Below are 23,171 nucleotides of genomic sequence, written 5' to 3' on the forward strand. Positions count from 1 at the left end.
TCCATTTACCCAGAGTTAAGTGTCTTTACTTTTTGTATTGTTTTTATTTCCCTGTCTCTTGGTACCAGACCTGAGGCAGACTCTTGTTTCTTCAGCTGGGAAGAAACAGGTCGTCTGTGGCCCAATGACTATCTTGAGGGCCTTCTAGGGTGAGCCAGGATTAGGTTCCTGCGGATGAACAGTCCTACCATCGGGGTCTGTTCATTCTGTTAACAGTCAGGGCTCAAGTTGGGATTTATTAGGTGGGGACCTTCCCCATTCCCTTAGTTTGCAGACCTGGTACCTTCTCCCTCCCTTTTGTGTTTGGTGTGGAGTTCCCCTCCCACATCACGCCGTGACAATGTTCGATCTACATTTAATGATTATGACTAGCTTTAGAATGGTCTGGGACCCCGGCAATAACTGTAATTACATACTACATACACATATTCACAACAATGTATGCATCACCGAGGTATAGTCTCCACTGGTATGGTACTCACCAGCAATGGAACCCAAGACCAGGGGGGCTTTTATTTCCTAATTTTCTGCATATCCAGGGGGAAGCCCCCTGAGGGTCCTACGCACCTCCCATCTTTCCTACAAGGATGGGGACATGGGGGACAAATAAATATGCCTTGCACCAAGATGAGCATCCAGAAAAATATGGAGGGCCCATTTTATCTTTTGCAGTGAGGTCTTCTGTCCTCTCTACATATGACTCCAACCACTTAAATGTGGTCATACCATCTATGATTGCACAGGAGGTCACTCTGATCCCTGTGTCCTTCAGACAGAACTGCTATGCTCGGCCAGATTCACCTGCTTGGGTTAATGCCACTGTTTGATGCCGTGGGCAGAACGTCCACATCTGAATTGTTGGTTTGGAGGCTGAAGGACAAAAGTTGAAAACCCCTGATCGCTATGACAAGCGAATGCTTCAACCTTTCCTTTTAAACCATCTCTGTCTGGAGAATGAAGCACTGCGTGAAAACTGAGGCAAAGTGTTCCATTCTTTGATGATCAGAGGGAAGGATAGAAATGACTGCTTCTGTCAATTTTCTCAAAGATTGCTTTAAAATCCCAATACCAAAGACTTTTAGCTGTAAAACTCGGGCAAAATACCGTGGACAATTGCATCGCTTTTTAGTTTGATACCCACGCTCCTTCGGGAGCCCCCACCTTTTCCTGTCCTGCCTTGCGACTGAGAATCCCATGACTAATTTTAAGGCAATGTGTAACTCAGATGTATAAGCCGACTTACTGTCAAATTTAGACATTTGTTTAGACATTGCAGCGGGTCTTTACAAATACTGGGGCTACTACATAGGTCTTTATAAGTACTATATAGGAGGCATTATTACTACTGCAGACACTATAGGGGACTTTATTACTACTGCAGACTCCTATAAGGGTACCTTATAGAGGGGCCTTATGCCCCCATAGGGACCCTATGGGGGTATTATTAATTTTGGGGATTATGTGAGGGCATTATTATTGAGCACAATACAGAGGGCATTACTACTGTTGGGGTTGCTTTTGGAGGTACTGTAAGAACACTATTAACATAGTATATAGTTCGGGAGCATATTATTATGCGGGACTATCTGTATGGCACTACCACAGTATTGGGGATAGCAGCAGGATGACAGCGTTGAAGCACCAGAATGGAGAGGATGATAGTAAAGTGAGTAATTTAAAATGTTTGTGTGATAAACTCTGCAGAGATGAGATGCGGCTGAAAGAAGGTATCATGGAGGTCTTATCTCCGAATGAAAACGTTGAGTCTACATCAGAGGAGATGTCACTGGATGTAAGAGGTAGGTGGTGCTGTATTCTCCTGTATATTTCATAGTGATGTATATCATGTCCATCCAAATATCTCTTTCACGGTAGGGTTGGGGGGTGGGGGTGGATTGAGAATTTGGCCCACACTGCTGCAGCCTGGCCCCAGACTTCTTGCATCATCCAATGAGTCTGGCTTAAGCAGCAGAAGTGTGAGGTGCTGCATGTGCCTGTACAGTGTGAGCCCTACTAAAGAAGTTCTCCATCCTACATGCTGATCATAAGGACCAAACCTCTGAGAAAAGGAAACACAGACTCTATAGGCTGTCTAGCAAAAGTAATGCTCGTTTATGGCTATGGACTTTGCTGCTTGTGGAGTTGGTATGTTGCTTTGGCCATTTGAGGATCGGCATCCACTGTGGGAACTTCATTACTGATTGTGAGAGTTCTGCATGCCTGTGGTCAATCTGGGAAGATTGCAAAGTGTTCAGAAAGAGGCTTAGGGACTACTACTACCATCCCTGTTGCTGCCTGTATACAGCCGTTGGGAAAAGTAAGCTCTGTGTTAGACATCAGAACTGTGCCTATTGCGGCTATCTGCAGCGCTCATCATCCTTAGTAATGAGACTGTTCTTTCACTAAACTGGGCCTGGTCTTTGACTCCACCACCATCTGCTGAACCCCTACATCTACCCTTCTGCCTTCCACCCTGCTACCCTGTTTACCATTAATGGCACCTCAGCTAACACCAGGAAGGAGCCCCCATGTCCAGGGTGTTCCCTGAGTGAAGAAAGGGTCCTCCCTCCATTCACTGTGCATGACCCAAGGAGAGCCAGGGTGAGGATTGCCATCATGTACGGTTAGTACTACTACCACAATCATAGCCAGTACCACTTCTCCATCCTTGCCTCTCCTCAGAGTCGCTGCAAGCCCATCACCCTAAAAAATCTTATGTGGTAGAGCCTATAGGTACACCTTATGGAGGCAATAGAACATTATAGTTAATGGAATTAGAGGAGAAATATACTTTGGTAGCAAGAACCAACTTTTACGGTATGGTCACACCTGATATAACCATTGTGAATTTTTAACTGTGGAACTGCATGATGAAAATCCACTTATAGCATATTTCATCCACATGCAATGGAAAACCTGCACATATGCAGTGACCCAGTGGTTTACTGCTAAGATGGTTATTGCTGCTAAGGGTTAATGTATGCTAACTTTGCACTTTCTTAGAGACAATTGCTGGGTGGTAGGCTGTCCCCACCTTCCTGGTTAAAAAAAAGTAGGCCAAGAGAGAAGATGTTTAGAGTTGTTGATGGTGTATAAGCCAGATACACTGTAGGTGAAGCATAAAGGAGCACCCATATCCAGGTAGATACCAACCCTGTTAGATAACAATCTGCCAGAAAAGCAACTGTACCAAGAGCCAACCTCTAAGGGAGAAAGGAACAGACTTCTATAGAAGGTTGAGCATCATTATAAGAGACAGTGTGAGGACAAGAAAGCCAGTGAAGGTAATGCACATTTATGTCTGTAGACTTTACTGCATGTGCTTTGGGTTGTATTGCTTCAGGTGCCCATTACACTTTTGGGACACACAGGACACCCTTTAGAGGACTACACACTGCAGTTGGGCATTGTAGTATATGTGATTGACAGAAAATTGATTAATTAGGAAGATTGCATTGCTTGCTAGAGAAAGAGACTCAGAGGGCACCGTTAAATCTACCACCCCCTATACACAGCCTTTGGGAACATTCTACCTTGTGATCTCTCTGAAAATTGTGCCTATTACCTGGTTTGTACCACCCATCATCCACTCAGTAAAAGAAAGACTGTTGCATGCTATAATCAAGCCGGCCTGTTCATTTCCCATCATCCCCTATCAGACCCTATCCTCAGACCCGCTGTCCATACACTATCAAGGGCACCCCAGCCACCACCAGGCAGGAGCAACTAAACCAGGTGTGCCCTGAGGAAAGAAACGTTGCGCCCCTCCCATCACTGGGGATTGCTGAAGCGGGATTGTGACCGCGCTGACTACAATCCCCCTCAGCACCACTCCACCACTCCCATCATCTTTTCCGCCCCCATACCTCCCCCTGCAGACTGACGTGTTGCACATTCATACATTTTTCATCTGTGTACTATCTGCATTTTATTGTGTATACTACACTGACCCATTCATTTCTATGGCGCTATGCACACATCCGTATTTTTTGTAGTTCCATGTGGTCCTTGAGTAAATTATAGAACATGTCCTATTCTGGCCCATATTGCAGATGAGAATATTATTTTTGGATTGATCAGAGTGACAATGCAAAGTGCACACAGAATGTATTTTGCACATCCAAGGCTTGCAGAGCGAAATATGGACACACCATGTGCATGAAGCCTTACTTGGCATGCGGTGCAGAGTTATCCGCAGCATGTCAATTTATTTGCAAGGCTAAAATCAGCTTCAAATCTGCAGCATTTCCAAAAGATGTTTCTCGCTATTTGGTGAGGATTTTGATGCTATGTATACCTGGCAGATATGCTGAATGTACGTTTTGTAGCTAACTTTTCTTTCTTTTTGTTGCTTTTAAAACCATGCAAAATGGAATGGAAGCTGATGAGTAACTGGCAGTACTTTAGATTTGCACACGTACATATAAAAGGACTGCGCACTAGATGAATGTTGTTTGAAACTGCTTGTATGTATAAATTATGAATGGTAAAAAAATGACTAATGGTCCATCAACCTTTGCAAAAAGCACATTATTTAATAAGCACAGTTGACATAGCCAAATTATGGTCTGAGTCAAGAAGCTGAGGCAGAGGGGCTAAAGTGGCTCCATCAAAAGTCCTAAAATTCTGCATAAAAACAGCTTATTAAAGAAAATATTTAGCAAGAGCTAAACGCTTGCTTTTCTACTGACCTGTGGCAAATAGTGATGAGCGGCATTTTTTACGTGAAAAACGGCAAGGTAATGATCGCATAATATTCGCATATTACGCGCTCAATACAGGCGTGGGTCAAAAAACGAATATTCATAATTTTTTCCATCTGAACACAGGCCCTTCTGAGACAGTTTTTTCATCACATATTGTACTTCATGACACTGGTAAAATGAAGTTCAAAAAAAAAACTTTTATTTATAAAAAAATACCAAATTTACCCCCAAATTTTTTTAAAAAATAGCAAATTTCCAAGTTTCCATTTCTATACTTCTATAATACTGAGTGTATTACTCATACAGCTTCCAGCCTGTGAGATCCAGGGGGCTGGATCTCACAGGAAGGCAGCGGCGATGCCTCAGGAAGGCATCGCGCTGCCTTCCGTGCCATCGGGTCCCCCCTACAGCCGCATGGGGACCCGATGGCACCGCCGCCCGCCGGATAAGGTAAAACCGCAAACCGCAGGTCTGAATTGACCTGCGGTTTGCGGTGATCGCCGATGCGGGGGGGGTCAGGATGCCCGCTTAATGATTTCAGCGGACAAAATGTTGCGATTAACCCCCGCCGCAATACCGTTTTAAAGTTAGGACGTACCGGTACGTCCTGGGTCCTTAAGGACTCAGCAAACATGGCGTACCGGTACGTCCTAAGTCCCTAAGGGGTTAAGCAGGAAGGAATCATGACTTTAGATGGAAAAAATGACGAATATTCTAAAAAAACTAATATATAGAACTATATTCAATATAGTGCTATATGTTTGTTTTTCTGAATATTCGTTATTTTTTTCCATCTGAAGTGAACACATGATTCCTACCTGCTTCTTGCTTATGGGCCAATGACGTAATTGGCCCACAAGCAAGAAGCAGGGAGGAATCATGTGTTCAGATGGAAAAAATGACGAATATTCAATATAATGACTATATAGCACTATATTCTAAATATTTGTGAATTCTCCAAGTGCCGATATTCGCGATTAAAATTCATTATTCGAATATTCGCGCTCAACGCTAGTGGCAAATACTAGAATGCAAAATGATGGTTGCCAAGATTGTAGATATGATTGGGGACCGCCATGGGGGTAAACATTGCACCATTGATGCACAATAGTGAAAAAAATAAAGATAAAAAGTGCCTTCAATTTATGCAAACAAACAAACAAACAACGCTGCTCTATGGTGTAATTTTTTCCTTTTGTCTCTTTATTACTCACCTCTCTGGAGCTCTCGTTTTCCCGGGAACACTGCTGTTCAGACATTGGAGGAATATCCTAGTGATATGATACCAATGTCAGTAATGAGACAACCCCTTTTAACGTTTATAAGATGGGGATGTTAAACGTGAATATCATTTCGGAGAACTATACATTTTTTCATCACCTACGACCATTTGTAGAGTGACTAGAAGAACATATCTTCCAGGGATCAGCAACCTCCAGCTGATACCCAGCACGCACAATTGTGCAGCTGTACTCGGAACTACCATAGAAATGAATAAAGCAAGCTGGGATTTGTAGTTTCCCAACCATTGGAATGGGAAAAAAAATACTCATCTCATCCACTTGTTCTGCACTGGAGGGAAGTGGAAGGGCATGACACCCCCAGCTTCAGGACATCACATCAGGTCCTTCCACTTCCCTCCAGTGCAGAGTGAATGTCAGCACGTTCAAGTGGATGAGGTATTCTTTTTCCATACCCTGTATAATTGGTGCCGCTATGGGGGGCATTGTTTATACTGAGGGCCCTACTGGAAGCCCTTTTATACTAGTGGAACACTATTGGGTGGCATTTTATATATAGGGGGCACTACTGGGGAGATTTTGTATAGGGTGGCACCATTAGGGGTGCTTTATATACAGGTTTTTTTGTGGGGGCATTTTATATACAGGGGGCACTGTGGTGGTCCTATATATACTGGGGTTACTATTGAGGACAATATAGACAGGGTGGCACTATTGGGGGGCATTTTATATACAGAGGTCACTACAGAGGGGCTTTATAAATATTGGAGGCACTGTGGGGGTGTATTGAGGGCCCTGCAGATAGTGGGATGCTAAAAAAATAAATAAAAATCATCTATTTATCTGTTTATAATGGCCATAAAAAACGGATGCAAAATGGCTGCAAAACGACCATAAAAAATATACAATGGATGCAGAACGGTCCGTTTTTTATTTTCACTGTTGTGTGAATGTAGCCGTAGTAGGATCCTTTGATCTTAAACAAATAAAAACAGCAAAGGAACGTATTTCTTTTAGTTTTCCTCTTTCCTGACTATTCCCTTCTATAAATGGCAGATGATGGACTGCGCGCTGACAGCGCGGTCACTCTAAAGGGCAGCTGTCCGGTCTGACCGCTGCAGCTGTGTATAATCATAAACTCATAAAAATAATGTTGCACAGCGTGGCCTCATAAAGATTACATAGATGGATGAATATTAACTATAAGTGAGGAGTTTGATTATGAACTTCAGACTGCTGAAGGTCCGCAGATCTGCCAATAATAAAAATAATTACCCTCAATTTATACTTGGTGTAAGGACCTGAGGGTCGCAGGTGCAAAAACATAAAAACAGCTAAAGAAGCGGAGAAGCTGGGCAAATGGTAGTTGATAAGATTTAGCATGTTTGTAACTTCGGCCAGTACATGAAGCAACTGGTCTAGTAATTTCTGGAAAAGTTTGATTCGCCGTGAAGCCAAATTTCCTCGTGCTTCCTGGTAACGAATAAATTTAGCCTGAAATGGCAGTAAAAAAATAAATAAAATCATACTCAACTCATCCATTTCAGCACAAAGAGGCCGTAGCCATCTGGAGTGAAGATCCATCTGGAGTGACGTATGACATCACCACGCCAGCAAGCGTAATGATGACCTCATCACACACCGCGCATGATTTTGCACGGGATCTTCAATCAAGGTGGCCGCAGTGGCCTCTTCGCTCTCAAATGGATAAGGTGAGTATTATTATAATTATTCTAAACTATTAACCCTTGAAAGCCCTCATTTTTATCTCAGATGCCGCGATCGTGACAAAGTAATTCGTCACAAAGCAAATTTCTTTGTGAAATTTGGTGAAGCAACCGAATCAAAGCTTTGTAAACTTCACTCATCTCTAATGGCGACCATTGCCTGCTATAGGCTACTGCCTCCCAATTTAGACAAGTGTTCTGCTCACGAAGCAGTAGAGGCACCATACGGTGCCACACAGAGTACCAATATGGATCTATAGATGCGCCACTGTTAAGGGTACATTAGTCCTTAAAGTTAAAAAAAGGTAAATACCGCAACACTAACTCATATTCATTGCTACATTGGACTTGCTAATGATGCTACTCTGCTACATTAGACTTAATACAGCTGCTACTCTGTTACACTGTACTTGTTACTGCCACAGCTCAATTTTCCTGAGCACTACTACAGCTCTGCTTCTCCTAGTGTGTTTCAGCATCACTTCATTGCTGCATGTTCACAGCTCAGCATTGTACAGTACTCCTACAGCTCTACTACCCCAAGTGTGTTTCCACCCTGCTTCATTACTGCTCATATGCAGCTCAGTATGCTGCAACACTACTGCAGCTCTGCTGCTTCTGGTGTGTTTCAGCGCTGCTTTGTTGCTGCAGGTCCACAACTCAGCATTGTACATAACTACTACAGCACATCTTCTCTACATGTTTCAATGCTGCTTCATCATTGTACATCCACAGCTCAGCATTCGGCAGGACTACTGCAGCTCTGCTTCTCCAGGTATGTTTCAATTCTGCTTCATCTCTGCATGTCCACAGCTCAGCATTGCACACAATTACTACAGCCCTGCTACACCAACTCTGCTTTATTGCTGAACAGCTCCAGCTCCAGATCAACTACCACTCTAGATCTGCTACGTTCTTGCCCCTGCTGCTTCCGTGCTTCTTTTTGCCCATGCAATGCCTGCGCCACCTGTCCACACTACTCCAGACCTGTTCATCCGGATGTGTGGTTTGCTTAGCAGAGCCACCTCACCAGGTGGGGAATCACATCCATGTCACTGTTAATATTGAACTCACTGTTTCATGAATAGAATGCCAGAAATACATAACTGCCAGAAAGACTTTGACTGCCACAGGCAGAACACTAGAAAAGCTATGTGCACTATAACATATTAATATGAACACTTCTAAAAGTACTATAGTATTGTGGCACACAGAGACCCTGGGTCTGAGGACTGTACGTAGGATGGGAATACTGCTCCAGTGTGTGCACATGTGTGTGTAGCTCAGTCAGAGCTATAACCCAGGTACCAGAGCAGCCAAAGTGAAGAGATCCAGAGCCACAAGTGGAGAAGTTACAACCTTGGGGAACAGAATATCAGCAGTAGTTAGAACCAGATGATACTACAGCAGCTGGCGACAAGTGGAGCTTGAAGAAGCCCAAGAATGTACAAACCACAGCATGGCTGTAGAACACAGGCAAGTCCAAACCCTGGGACAGAGATCTTCAGAATGGGCACCATGTGTGCGCAGAGGCGAGGCCTGAGTTGCAGACTGTTCAAGCTGTTATTTAGTGTGGGGCGAGCATGCTCGGCCGAACACCATTTTGACTCGAGCATCGTGATGCTCGGCACATAACGGTGTTCGGCCGATGCTCGAGTCTGCTCCGCGCATATTTGTTGGCTGCTACGCCTGGAGAGGTACTGTCACTCACTGTAATGTTATAGCCTTGTTGATTACTGGCATCACAGTGATTGGCTGGCTGGAACACATCATCGGGTGCTCTATAGCACCCGATGACACGTGGTTCGGCTCAGTCTTAGTCGGAGAGAGCAACCTGCACTAAATTGCGTGCAATTGTTTGGCCGCTGGTGACAGCGACATTACCTGAGCTACATCTCCTGTATAACGTTTGTGCATCCTAAATATCTGTGACATTCAGTGTAATTTATTTGCGCATACAGTTACAAAACCTGTGCTTCTGTACGTGTGACATACTTGCAAGCATATACTGTATACCATTTCATATGCTCAAGGCGAGCAGTAAGGGACGGGGAAGTGGCCCTGCACACAGAGGTTGTGGCCCTGGGCACATTGAAACTGTGCCTACTGCCAGAGCACAAGAAACACACTCATCCACGATACCGAGCTTCATGTCCCAGTTTGCAGGGCGGCGCAGGACACCACTCTGGAAGTCAGACCAGTGTGACCAGGTGGTCGGTTCGATTGCAGCAGATAATGCTTCCAGTCGGTTAAGAACCACCCTGTCTTCCACAAAGTCCAGTCTCAGTAGCAAAGAGTCTGGTCAACAGAATCCTCACCCTGAGAGAGTATTGGCAAACAAGTGATCCCACACTCGGATATTCCGAGGAGCTCTTTTCATCGCCATTCCTTGATTTTGCCCTCTCGCCAAGCCCGCTTGAAGAGGGACATGAGGAGATCTTGTGCCCTGCTTCCCAAACTCTTGAGCATCCACAGTCAGAAGAAGATGGAAATTAGTGTTTCACGAGGTGGATAATGAGGATGAGACACAGTTGTCAATTAGTGAGGTTCTTGTTAGGTTAACAAGTCAGGAGAATGACCAGAGTGAGGAAGTGGAAGAGGAGGTGGTGGACGATGAAATCACAAACCCAACCTGAGAAGGTGGCAAGCCGAGTGAGTACAGCAGTACAGAGGGGGAGGGATCCGCAGCACCGCAACAGTCTGGAAGAGGCAGTGGGGTGGCAAAAAGGAGGAAGGCGGGCCACACCAAACTGGCCCGCAACTTGCGGCAATCTCCCTTGCCAAGGGGTAAGTGTTCCGCAGTCTGGCGCTTTTTTGAGGAAAGTGCGGACAATAAAAGAATTGTCATTTGCAACCTGTGCCGTACTAAAATGAGCAGGGGCGTGAACACTAGCAACCTCACCACCACCAGCATGATCCGCCACATGGCATCAGATCTCGATTCACTATAATGGCATCCGACCTGCATCTGTCTGTTTACAGCATAAATACCGGCTTCAGTACAGGGTAATAGGTTTCCAGCTGAAAGCTGGCATCCATGCCAGATCCCTGCTGGAAATTGTTATAGTGAATACGGATCCAGCGGTGTTACGTTGGATACAGTAACTCTGATAGTCTGCTCCTCTGCCTGGATTACCAAAATGGAGATGTGAACCCAGCCTTAGGCACCGAGAGGGCTTGTCTACCCTTTGATTCTATCGTCTGTTTCCCCAAGATAGCTCAAAAACAGAACAACAATTGGAAAACTATTATTTTTAAACTCTGCATTCTTGATGCAACCAATATATCGGATTCAAAAGCTTCTGCCTCAAGTCCAATTATGTGCATGGAACGAGTGCAACTCCATAAAGCCTGCAACTTCTGGATATATTTCCATGGCTACAGTTCATCTTTTCTTCATTTTTTTTTTACTTCCATTTTTAGTCCCTAAGCATAAAAAGCAGACTGTTTATGCAACAATCATTTCCTACAATTAGCTGAAATGCACTTATTTGCAATGCAAATTAAAAATGTATTAGGATAAAATTCCACTAAAAAAGTATATTTACTTAAATGATTCTCTTTGAATAAATTAGAATAGATCCAGTGTTTTCCTCCTGATAAAATATTACGGAGCGTATGTTCTGAATCTCACCAGCAGCTAATATAGCGGGGATTGAAAAATTTGACTATTACTATTGTCTTTTGGACCCATTAAGAATACATTAAGAAAGTGCATAAATAACCATTTTCTGATTTGTCAGTGGTCTGAGAATCTGCAGTAAATTTCCAAGCTTGCCATGGAGACCATGGAGTGCATTGCAAATGTACACCCTTAATGGCCTGAAGGCACTGGTTGGATGCATTTCCCAATGGCTCTCCTGAGAATGCACAGCAAATTTGAGGTTCTCCACAGATTTAGACCAGGGCTGAGATGAATAGCTAGAGTAGGTAACTCTGACAAGGGTGACGTTGAGGTGTAAGATGCAATTAGTGAGTTTATGTTATTGACAATTATGTAGTTGTGGGGTATAGTTTTGAGAATCCACAACAAAATAGGTTTCACAACTTGACGTATGATCACTTTAACCAATCAGCGCTTGCCTGAAGAGGGAAACAGGAGGCATCATATATACCCTGAAAGTAAGGTGAAGGAACTAATTGTAGCATGTTTTCTGTGTGCCTTTGACATCCGTATGTCCATTCCGCAAACGATAGAACATATCCTATTCTTGGCCACAAATGAGGTCCAAGGACCCATTGTGACCGCATCAAAAAGCGGATGCAACACGGACATCAAATGGACGTCATCCGTGTTTTGTGGACCACATAATACATATGGTCATGTGAATGTACACTTAAAGGGGTCTTCCAGGTTTTTAATATTGATGACCTATCTTCAGGATAGGTCAACAATCACAGATCGGTGGGGTCCGACACCTGGCCCCCCTGCCGATCATCTGTATGAAGAGAAGGCACTCGCCGATACCCGGCAGGAAGGGAGACATAACACGTTATGGCGAGTGCCTTCTCTTCATATGTGTGATCAGCGGGGTGTCGGGTGTCAGACTACTGCCGATCTGATATTGTAAACCTATCAGCCTGGAAACCCCTTGCTTTCCTCTTACTAGTTAGTGCAGTATATGTATTTCTCTTGCTCTGAGGTTGCCATGGAACCATCAACAGAATTCCATACATTGACTTCCTGTCATCTAAGGGCATTAATTAGAAGGCAGGTCACATGACAGGAAGTCCATGCACAGTGGAGTTAGTCTGTTAACTTTACACAGTTTAAGCAATTTGGGAGATTAAGAAAAGGGGAGGAAAACCAAACTCTGTTTATTAGAAGTGTCGTTTTCATTGTGAAATTTATTGAGCCACATTTTTAAAAGTACCAAGTCCCTTTAAAGATTATGAGCAAATGTAACTTGCTCAACCATCCTATTCCATTCAACACTTCCTCAGTCACATCTGTTTCTAGAGAAGTTGGCTGACACCCAATATGTCTACCATTACAGCTCCCACAGGCGTTGTCTCCTAAATTGCAAACCTGCCTTGTTACGCAGCCATACACGGTGATTTATAATGCTATAACTAGGCAGATTTGAAGTCGGAGGACAGCTAAGTGACAACCCCTATGGAAGCAGTAATCGTAACCACATTAATTATTACTTAAAAATATATTTTAAAAAAAAATACAAGAAGCAATGCTCAATCCCCCATCATTCCCGTTTTGATGCCTCCCTAGTTCCCCAATGGTCCCTCCTTCTTGGATCCTCTCGACACACAGTAAATGACTTCTGAATTCACATCTGTGTAGTGAATTACATTCCCTGTTCCAGAAAAACTGAATTTGTGTTGTGAAGGATCGGTCATGGGACGGACACCAGCAGTGTTTGATGTACCCCACTGACGATCATGTTGCCCATCATTTTAAAAAAATACAAAAAGCAAGATAATATGATGGCACCTGTGATGGAGACTCTTAACAAAGCCTTCAGCTCAAGTGTGAACACAACCGAAGGCTTTAGTGTAGAGAGTCTTTCCTTCACCTCGGGTATGCAAAGAGGTATCTCTCAAGAAAGAACTATCTGGCCAGTGTCATTTATTGGAAGTGGCTACTTATGAGTCAATATCCGACCTTGGGATTTGACAAGGGCCCATGGCTTGTTAGAAAGTCTGCTCCTAAATCATAGGAGACCACAATAAGTGGTGCTGGTGAGATGGTTCTCTTTCTTGGGAGAGACCTCTTTGCATATTTGTTTCCCATGGAGCATTGCCAATAAGTCTCCATACAGGACTGGTCTCTTTATTGAGATTCATCACCCTGTCTACGCTTCATCTGGGGCAAAGATTTAACTTGGTTCACCTCCCACAGCTTAAAACATGTCACCTACCTGACAGGTTTTAAACAGATCACATTGTTCAGTGGGACACAAAGACATGACACAGATCTTACCGGTGCTTAGTTTCTCAGATCCTTCAAATCGCCCAAACGTTCTTTTTTTTTATATGCTAATGAGCCGTCTCAAGTGCCCAGGGGCGGAAAGTTTTCTGAAAGTGCCCAAGTTCCCCCGCCTCACTCACACCTAGCTCCACCCCCCAGTAAGCTTAGGCCGGCCCTGTGGCTCTGTGACATCATATTTCCCTATTACCCCTTTGCGCATCACTGCCGGGCCCGGGCATGCGCCGTGTTCTGCTCACTGTGGGCAGAGGCACAGAGATATGAAGTGCACATGGGCCAGTTACTGGCGTGAAATCGGTGGCAGCCAGCATCATGTTCTTTCTTCTTCTTTCAGGACCTGCCAAAGGACCTTTGATGACGTACTTGCGCTCAGGTGACGTCAGCGCAGGTCCTGCTGAATGAAGATAGAAATATTCTATCTTTATTCAGCAGGACCTGTGCTGACGTCACTGCGCTCACCACGTGACGTCACCGAAGGTCCTTTTCCAGCCAGGTCCTGCAAAAAGAAGAATAAAGAAGACGAGCCAGGCTGCGCGATCAAGTGGATGAGGTGAGTCACATTTATAGATTTTTTTTAACCCCACAATGGACCTTTTACTTTTTATTCTGAATTAAAGAATGCTATTATTTTCCATTATAACCATGTTATAATGGAAAACAATAAAGTAAATGGGGTCCCGGGTAACTCATCCCTCGTCTCCTTAGCAACCATGCGTGAAAATCGCATTGCACCTGCACTTGCTTGCGGATGCTTGTGATTTTCACGAATCCCCATTTATTTCTATGGGGCCTGCGTTGCATAAAAAACGCAGAATATAGAACATGCTGCGATTTTCACACAACGCACAAGTGATGCGTGAAAATAAACGCTCATCTGAACAGCCCTATTCAAGTGATTGGGTCCGGATTCAGTGCGGGTGCAATGCGTTCCCCTCACGCATTGCACCCACGCGGAATTCTCGCCAGTGTCAAAGGGGCCTTAGAGAACCTAAGAAAGGTGTCATTTTACCCAGTAGGATCAACCCTACAGGGCGTTATGCCTGGTTTAATAGGGTTGATCCTACCAACAGGTGATCTTTAACAACGGGAACGCATAGGACGACTCAAGGACTTACATTTATTCGTGAGCCGTCCAACCCATTCATTCGTCTTTTGTTACATTTTTTAACTAAACCGCAGCGTCATGTGAGCCAGGGGAAGGAGGAAGCTGTCTGTGAAATAAGCGCCGTGTTATCAGCGAGATAAATAATATATTGATTGCCTTAGGCCTTATCATCACATTAAGCCTGTATACGGCACTGTATGTACATTTAATAAATAATGCATGAGTCAAATTAGCAGAGGTTATGTGGAAATACCACTTCTTATAAAACTGTCTCCGAGGAATAAAACTAACATACTGTGGGGGATTTTATGTTCAGTTAAAGTAGATAGTGATAGTACTGACAGATGAGTCATTTACAAGTTCTTCTGGGGCGATACTATATTTCAATGATAGCTTTTTTTTCCTGTTTTGTACTTTACGTGCTGCTTACTTGATTTAATATGGTATTATATGGAGACAGCTATAGAGTTGATTTTAATGCTGACACTGTTTTTATGAGGCATCATGATGCCCATCATACCCCCGTTCCTCTGCTCTTGCAATTCTTCTTCACCACCTGATCCTAGATCACGCAGTACCCCTGACCTGGGGGCAGTGGCGTAGCGTGGGTTGCCAGCACCCAGGGCAAGTCAAGTATTCCGCCCCCCCCCCCACCTGTGGCCACGCCCCCTTTTTTACAGCTACTGCAGTCCTATGTAACACCACAGATAACACAGTGATTACTCTCTGAGTACAGATAATGTAGTAGATGGGTGTGAGGCACAGAATACAGAACACACACAGTGTTCTACATTGTGGGCCAAATTCTATATCCACCCTCCCATCACTACAGAACATACAGGATAATACAGCGCCCCATACCTCTTACATCTATTGATGTCTCCTTTGATGTAGATGTTCTCTTTCCTCATCTTCTCCTTTCAGACCTTCAGACCAGACACCATTTTCCAGCCATTTCTCGTCTCTACAGTTTGACAAACAAAATCTTAGTTTACTGCTTTTCCATCCTCCTCCCATTTTCTGGACAAATCATCCTACCATCCCCAATACTGTGCCGCTGTGCTCCCCAATACTATACTGCAGAAACAGATAAACCCCCTGATAATAGTAGTGCCAAACAGATAATGCCCCCTTCAATAATTATTGGCACACAGTAACTGTGGTAAAGTAACTGTGCTCGGCAAATAGTGCCCCTAACACTAATAGTGTAAACATAACGTCCCCCAAAAATAACTGTGGTAGCTGATACTGTGCCAAGGTGCCCCCACAGTAAAAGTGCTCTCAAAAGTCCCACCAATAGTAATAATTCTCTGCTAGAGCACACATGGTAGTAATAGTGCTCTTACAGTGCCCCCAAATGTCCCCACTGTGCCGCACAAGTAATAATGCTTCTATAGTGCTCATACTAGTAATCATGTTCCCCATAGACCCCCAGTAGTAATAATAAAGCCCATCATAATGTCCCTCGGTAGTAATAATTCTCCTTATAATGTGCCAGTGCAAAAAATACCCTCTTTTAATGCCCCCAGTTGAGCTAATGTCCCCATAGTGCCCCCATAATGTGCCAGTAAATCATAGTGCTCCTCTCCCTCCTTCCTCCCAGTGCCCCCATAATGTACCAGTATAAAATGCCCCATATATAGTGCCCCAGTAGATGCCCTCAGTTTCCCCTATAATGTGCAAGTATAAAATACCCCTTCTTAGTGCCCCCCATAGATGAGCCCATAGTACTCCTCTCTCTCCTTCCCCATAGTACCCACCATAATGTGCCCCAGTATAAAATGTCCCTATACAGAGCCCCCCATATAAAATACCCCTTCTTTATGGCCTCAGTAGAAGTCCTCATAGTGTTCCTCTCCCCCCTTCCCCCATATAAAATACCCCTTCTTTGTGGCCTCAGTAGATGCCCCCATAGTGTTCCTCTCCCCCTTCCCCCATATAAAATACCCCTTCTTTGTGGCCTAAGTAGATTCCCCCATAGTGCCCCCAATAATGTGCCAGTAAGAAGTGCCCCCATAGATGCCACCATAGTGCCATCTAATAATGTGCCAGTAAAAAGTGCCACCAATAATGTGCCAGTAAGAGGTGCCCCCATAGATGCCCCCCAATAATGTGCCAGTAAGATTTGCCCCCATAGATGCCCCCCAATCATGTGCCAGTAACAAATGCCCCCATAGATGCCCCCAATCATGTGCCATTAACAAGTGTCCCACATAGATGCCCCCCATCATGTGCCAGTAACAAGTGCCCCCATAGATGCCCCCCAATCATGCGCCAGTAACAAGTGCCCCCATAGATGCCCCCCAATTATGTGCCAGTAACAAGTGCCCCCATAGATACCCCCCAATCATGTGCCAGTAAGTAGGGCCATATAAAAAAAGAAACACTTATACTTACCTCCATTAGGCTGGCAGCGATGCGATGCAGGCCTCTTCCGGCCTGTGTCCCGCGCTGTACAGCTCAGGCGACACGATTATGTCATCGCGCCGCTTGCGCTAGCCTCTGATAGGCTGCAGGCCTAGTGCTCCCATAGATGCCCCCCAATCATATCGGAAAACTTTTTATTTTATTTTTTTCAAAAAACAATAACAGACATATTATTATCTGACATATGACATAAATTGTAAATTTCCAGCATCACACATGGTTATGATCATACATTTTTGTCTTGTTATAAAGCATTTTGTGATAACAAACAAAAAAAAAAAAATGAAGAAAAATATCCCCATACCCTCCCCTCTCCCGCCCTCCCCCTAACTATCCCCTGCATCAGCCAACTCTCCACATCCACCTCTCTAATCCTCAGAAGCAAAATACCAGGTTATATCACTTTCAGAAGTCCCAGTGCATCCTTTAAATCTTCTAACAGATACCATGTCGTTAATTTGAAAGGAGACATGATTCTTGAGTACTCACTAGGCTCTAAATAGCCCAACACAAATTTGCGCCAGGTTCGATACAATTTTTTCCCCAAAGCTTCTTTCTGTTGTAAGGCCTCAGTCCACTCCAAGTGAAAGACATGCTTAAGTTGCGCAATAACTGTAGAAACAGAGGGGGCCTGAGATTGGAGCCAAACTTTTAGTAAACTTTTTTTTGCCCCAAGCAGGACCTTATGTCCCATCGGTGTGATAGATTCCATCGCATAGTCATCTAATTGTTCCGACAATTTGAACGTGTGTTATTACCATTGCAGGGGTAATCTCCGCTTCACTCCCTCCACACCTTTTCATCAACTTATTTACCTCATTCCAAAATTCCTTCAACTTCGGACAACTCCACAATCCATGGAATGAGTCCGATTTTGAAAGGCCGCACTTTGGACACGCAATCAGTCTGTCCCTTCTTGAGTCAGAAATAGGGATGTCAAAACCAAAAATTGCATGGTGCAATATCTTTAAGTGAGTCTCTCTCCACTGTTCATTTGGGATGGCCTTATGTAAAGCTCCTATTCCTGAACATATAGGTAAGTATATATCCTTCAACTCCAGAAGTGTCTCCCATTTCTGAAACATTTTTTTTGGATCCACTTTCTCCCATCTATCCCTAAGAGATTGATAAAGAAGTGAAATCGACGGTCTGATTCTCATTCCTAACAGCGAGTCAAAGTTATTCACTCTCCACTCTTTAGTCAGGTCTTTACATAAACTTTTACCGTATGACATAATCTGCATATACGGGAAGTAGGTTGGCTCCTTCAGATTCCACTTCTTTTTCACCTCTATCCAGTGTCGGACTGGGGTACCTAGGGCCCACCAGTAAAATTTATTTTGGGGGCCCACCGTACAGATACATTGAAATATAATAAATAATCAAACACGTTTCTTATATGAACACAGGCTGATTGAGGTGCTGTACATTGAATATATGTATGCAGTCCAGTAAATCTACTGTGTTATGTGCCACTTGTGCAGGGGGTGGGAGACTAGGGGGCCACCTTGCTCAGGGGCCCACCGGGGGATTCCCCTGTACCCCTGTGGGCCAGTCCGAGCCTGCCTCTATCTGTGTCAACCACCTAGATTCCGTCTCATGAAATAAGTCTCCCATTTTCCTAATCCCCGCCTTTGTCCAAGTGCTCATGAGTTTGTCTCCTTTACTCGGCTCAAAATTAGGGTTGGCCATTATTGGAAGATGTTTAGACATTTGGTATGACAAACCGTACATTTTCCGTAACAGTTTCCAGACAATAATGGTGTCCCTCAGCACCAGGGATTTCTTTACTGACTCTGGTAGTTTAGAGATACTAGTGTGCAATAGTGCCACCAAATTCCAAGGTTTAGCTAGTTGTGTTTCCAGATTGAGATTGGAGTAATAGGACGTCTGATTCACCCAGTCTAATATAGATCTACTGTTACAAGCTATATTATATCCTCTAATGTCTGGGAAATTGAGGCCACCTAGGTCCTTCCTCACCTTTAGTTTGCTCAGAGCGATTCTTGATTTTTTGCCTTGCCATATGAACTGAATAAACCTACTTTCCAATAGTGTCACGTCTGCATGTCGTAGTAAGAGTGGGATTGTTTGCATGGGATATAACAGTTTTGCAACCCCCATCATTTTCACCAAGCAACACCGTCCCACACCGTCCCATTAAAGAGAGGTAATCCCTGCCATCTATCTAGATCCTCCTTGATTCGGGATATTAATGGTGGAAAATTAAGTTGGTATAAGGAGTGAGGGTCCTTCCCGATTTTTTTCCCCAGATATGTTATATATGATTTTGCCAACGTAATTCCCAGTGTGCTAATTAATCTTTTCTCTAAAGCCTCACGCATGGGTAATAGAGGTAGGCATTCGCATTTAGATATATTCACCTTATATCCAGAGTATTTTCCAAAGGTTTCCAAAGCTTGAAATATAATTGGAATATGCTCCTTTGGTTTGGCTAGAAATAAAACCACGTCATCAGCAAAAAGTGCTGCTTTTACTTGCAATGAACCTACCCCTATTCCCTCGTACAAATCTGACGAACACAGAAGCCGCGCCAATGGTTCCAATGCCAGGTTAAACAGCAATGGAGAGAGCGGGCACCCCTGTCTCGTGCCTTTCTTTAGATCAAAAGGTTTCGATAAATGACCTTGAGTGTATACCCTTGCCCTAGGATATTTATATAGATTTGCTATAAACATTCTAAAAGCCCCCTTAAATCCCAGTTTATCTAGGACTGCCTCCAACCATCCCCACCTTACATTATCAAAAGCTTTTTCAGCATCCAAGGTGAGCATGGCTGGAGTCCCTCCATCCTTAGGACTGTGACGTACCCTATCCAGGACTGCCAAAACCGTCCTAATATTCATAACTGCTGAGCGGCCTTGCACAAATCCCACTTGCTCAATACCAATCAGAGACGGCAAAAAGGAAGCCAATCTATCAGCTAAAATCTTGGATATTATTTTTGTATCCACATTTATTAGGGATATAGGCCTGTAAGATCCCGGTATCAGGGGGTCCTTCCCTGGTTTTGGAAGAAGCTTGATGTAAGATATATTATCTTTGTCCGGGGCTACCTTGCCCTTAAGTACATCATTGTACAGTTTCAGCATTACTGGAGATACCTGTGAGATTAGTATTTTGTAGTATTCCCCCGAAAATCCATCCGGACCAGGGGCTTTAGCATTTTTTAGACCCTTGATAACCGTTTGGAGTTCCTCTATGGATATTTCAGCATTTAATTTCTGAAGTTGTTCAACTTTTACAGTGGGTAATTTTACCTGATCTAACAGGGTATCAATTATTGGTGATGAGGAGTTATCTTTATATAAGGTCTTGTAATACTGACCTAATATCTCATTTATACCCGCCGGGTCAATAACCACCTCCCCCTTGTTGTTTTTGATGCTAGATATAAATTGGGGCGCTCTCTGACCTTTAGCTTAGTTTGCTAACATGCGACCCGCTTTGTTACCATATCTGTACAACTTGGTCTCAAATTGCGTTTGTCCGAGAGCCTCCCTTTCCCTTTCATTTACTTCAAAGGCCTGGCGTGCCTCTACCCATTTCGCCTTATTTTCCGCATTAGGTGCTTCCGTAAATTGTCTGTACGCTTGTCTCACTCTATCACTCGCTTGCTCCAGCAACTGCTGACATGCTTTCTTTCTACTGAATACATATCCCATAATGCGCCCTCTCAATACTGCCTTAGACGTGTGCCAAAACAGTTCCGGATCATCTAAATGGACCTGATTATCTTCCCTGAACTCTTCCCACCAACCTACTAGCTTATTTTTAAAATCCTCATTGTCTATTAAGCTTGAAGGGAACCTCCATAAATAATCTGTCCCTTTCAAGAATGAGTCCCTCATAACTAGGGTCACTGGAGCATGATCTGATATGGCTATATCCCCTATATCAGCATGCTCCACTAAGCCTGACAAGGTGACCTGAGTGAGTATGCAGTCGATACGTGACCATGAGTCCCTGGCGTGAGAGTAAAACGTGAACTCCCTATCATCCGGATGATATTGCCGCCAGGGATCCATCAGTCCCACCGACCCCATCATAGGTCCCAAAACTGCATCCTGAGCCGTACTAGTTCTAGCCTCCCTTGAATTGGTTCTCCTATCTTCCTTTACCTCTACCACAGAGTTGAAGTCGCCTCCCACTATTAGATTAGAAGCCTTGTCTGCGAGTAGATTACCTTCCAATGTCCTAAAAAACTGAGCGTTATTAGCATTTGGGCCATAAACATTATAAATAGTGTACTGTACATTTTGGACTTGTATCGTTACTTTGACCCACCTCCCTTCATCATCTGCTACAGAACCTATCAGAACAAAATTGAAAGCCTTGTTAAACAATATCAGGACTCCCGCTCTCCGCTCAGAGGAAGCCGATCCAATCACTTGTCCAACCCACAATTTTTTCATTCTCCCAAAATCTCTGGCTAATAGATGAGTCTCCTGAAGCAGAGCTATGTCAGGCTTCATCCTCTTAAGGTGACGTAAGATCATCCACCTCTTTTGCGGCGAGCGTAAGCCCTTCACATTCCAACTAACTATTTTCATACTTCCCTCTACTTTCTATAACTGATATTGCAATGATTAGGATTGCAGCTGGGTGTATATAGCCCCTGGTCATATGTTTCTGGAGACAAACGTCGGCTGATGCATGAACATGGAAAACATTTTTTGCAAAGCAACACATATGAAAATAGAAATAAAAATAGAACATTTCCCCCCTCCCCCCCCCCGATCACTAGAATCATCTCCTAGCACTGAATTCCTACCGTAGCACATCAATCTGTACAGTACCCCCTTACTATTTCTCAAGACTTCCCTTTTTTCTGGACTGCCAAGACTAACTACCTGTCCCCCTCCCTCATAATGGTGCAAACCACAAACCAAGTATTCGCATTATTAAGACGGTCATAATGGCAAATCTAGAGGCTTTACACCCACATAACTCTGGAACTATTTCCTCTATTATATTCCCCAATACGCTAGAACTATGCAAGCCGCATGAGTTCTGTAATCAATTTTGACGCAGCCATCTGTGGAAACCGCTTCATCGCGACCATGAGTCCCTTCTTCTGGGGCGAGGAGATCTTTTGTCCACCGGAACCAGCTCCCAATCTCTCCCCCGCCTGTCAGTGGGTGGCGAGCGTCTCCATTCCGGACTCTTTGCTCTGTCTTTGTCACGTTGATGTTGTTCCGGGGATCTGCCTCTTTGCCGCTGCTCTCCCTTTCTATTATTCGCAAGAAGAAAGTCCGCTGCCTCTTCCGGATCTTGAAAAGTTTTCACATCACCCTCCAGTAGGGTAACTTTCAAAATCGCCGGATACAGTAGCTGAAATCTCACTTGTTGCCTGTACAATTCCGAGCAGACTGAGCTAAATTCACGTCGCCTCTTTGCCACCATAGCTGAGTAGTCCGCAAACATCAGTAGCTTATGCCCTCTCACTTTCAGCGGCCCTTTGCGGGCTCTAAAGGCCCTCAGAATGGATTCCTTGTCTGTATAATCAAGAAAGCGCATGATGACTTGGCGCGGTCTTAATGGCGCACTTTGAGAATTGGCGTTATTTTGTGATTGAGAGTCCGTGGCAGGTCCCACCCTATGAACCCTTTCCACCTTGTGTCTCCCGCTCAGGTTCAGGGCTTGTGGAATCTCCATTTCACATATTTCTCTCAGCGCTGTCTGCTTGATAGATTCTGGTAGGCCCACTATCCGCAAATTATTCCGCCTAGACCTGTTCTCTAGGTCTTCCAGGCGATCTCTAAGTACAATGTTCTGTTTAAACAGATCTTGGTTATCGCGGGTACATCTGGAGATATCTTCCTCCATTCCCGCCACCCTCTGCTCCAGCTCCTCTATGCTCCCCTCATGTCTGGCTACCGTTTCATGCAGTTCATGCAGCGATTGTGTGAGAGTTTTAGCGAGCGTTTCTTTAATGTCTGGAGCTAAGTACTCGGCCACTTCAATGGCTAAAGTTTTATAGTCTAGTTTAAGCACCTC

The 23,171-nt window shown here is 44.2% G+C and overlaps 1 protein-coding gene across 1 annotated transcript in view; it reads right to left on the reverse strand.

The window, feature by feature from the left end:
- The window catches only part of TNR (tenascin R), a 189,671-nt gene that overhangs the window by 139,695 nt on the left and 26,805 nt on the right, over positions 1-23,171 (reverse strand). The window lies entirely within an intron of this gene.

Source organism: Bufo gargarizans, chromosome 7, assembly GCF_014858855.1.
Source record: "Bufo gargarizans isolate SCDJY-AF-19 chromosome 7, ASM1485885v1, whole genome shotgun sequence".
Taxonomy (NCBI): domain Eukaryota; kingdom Metazoa; phylum Chordata; class Amphibia; order Anura; family Bufonidae; genus Bufo; species Bufo gargarizans.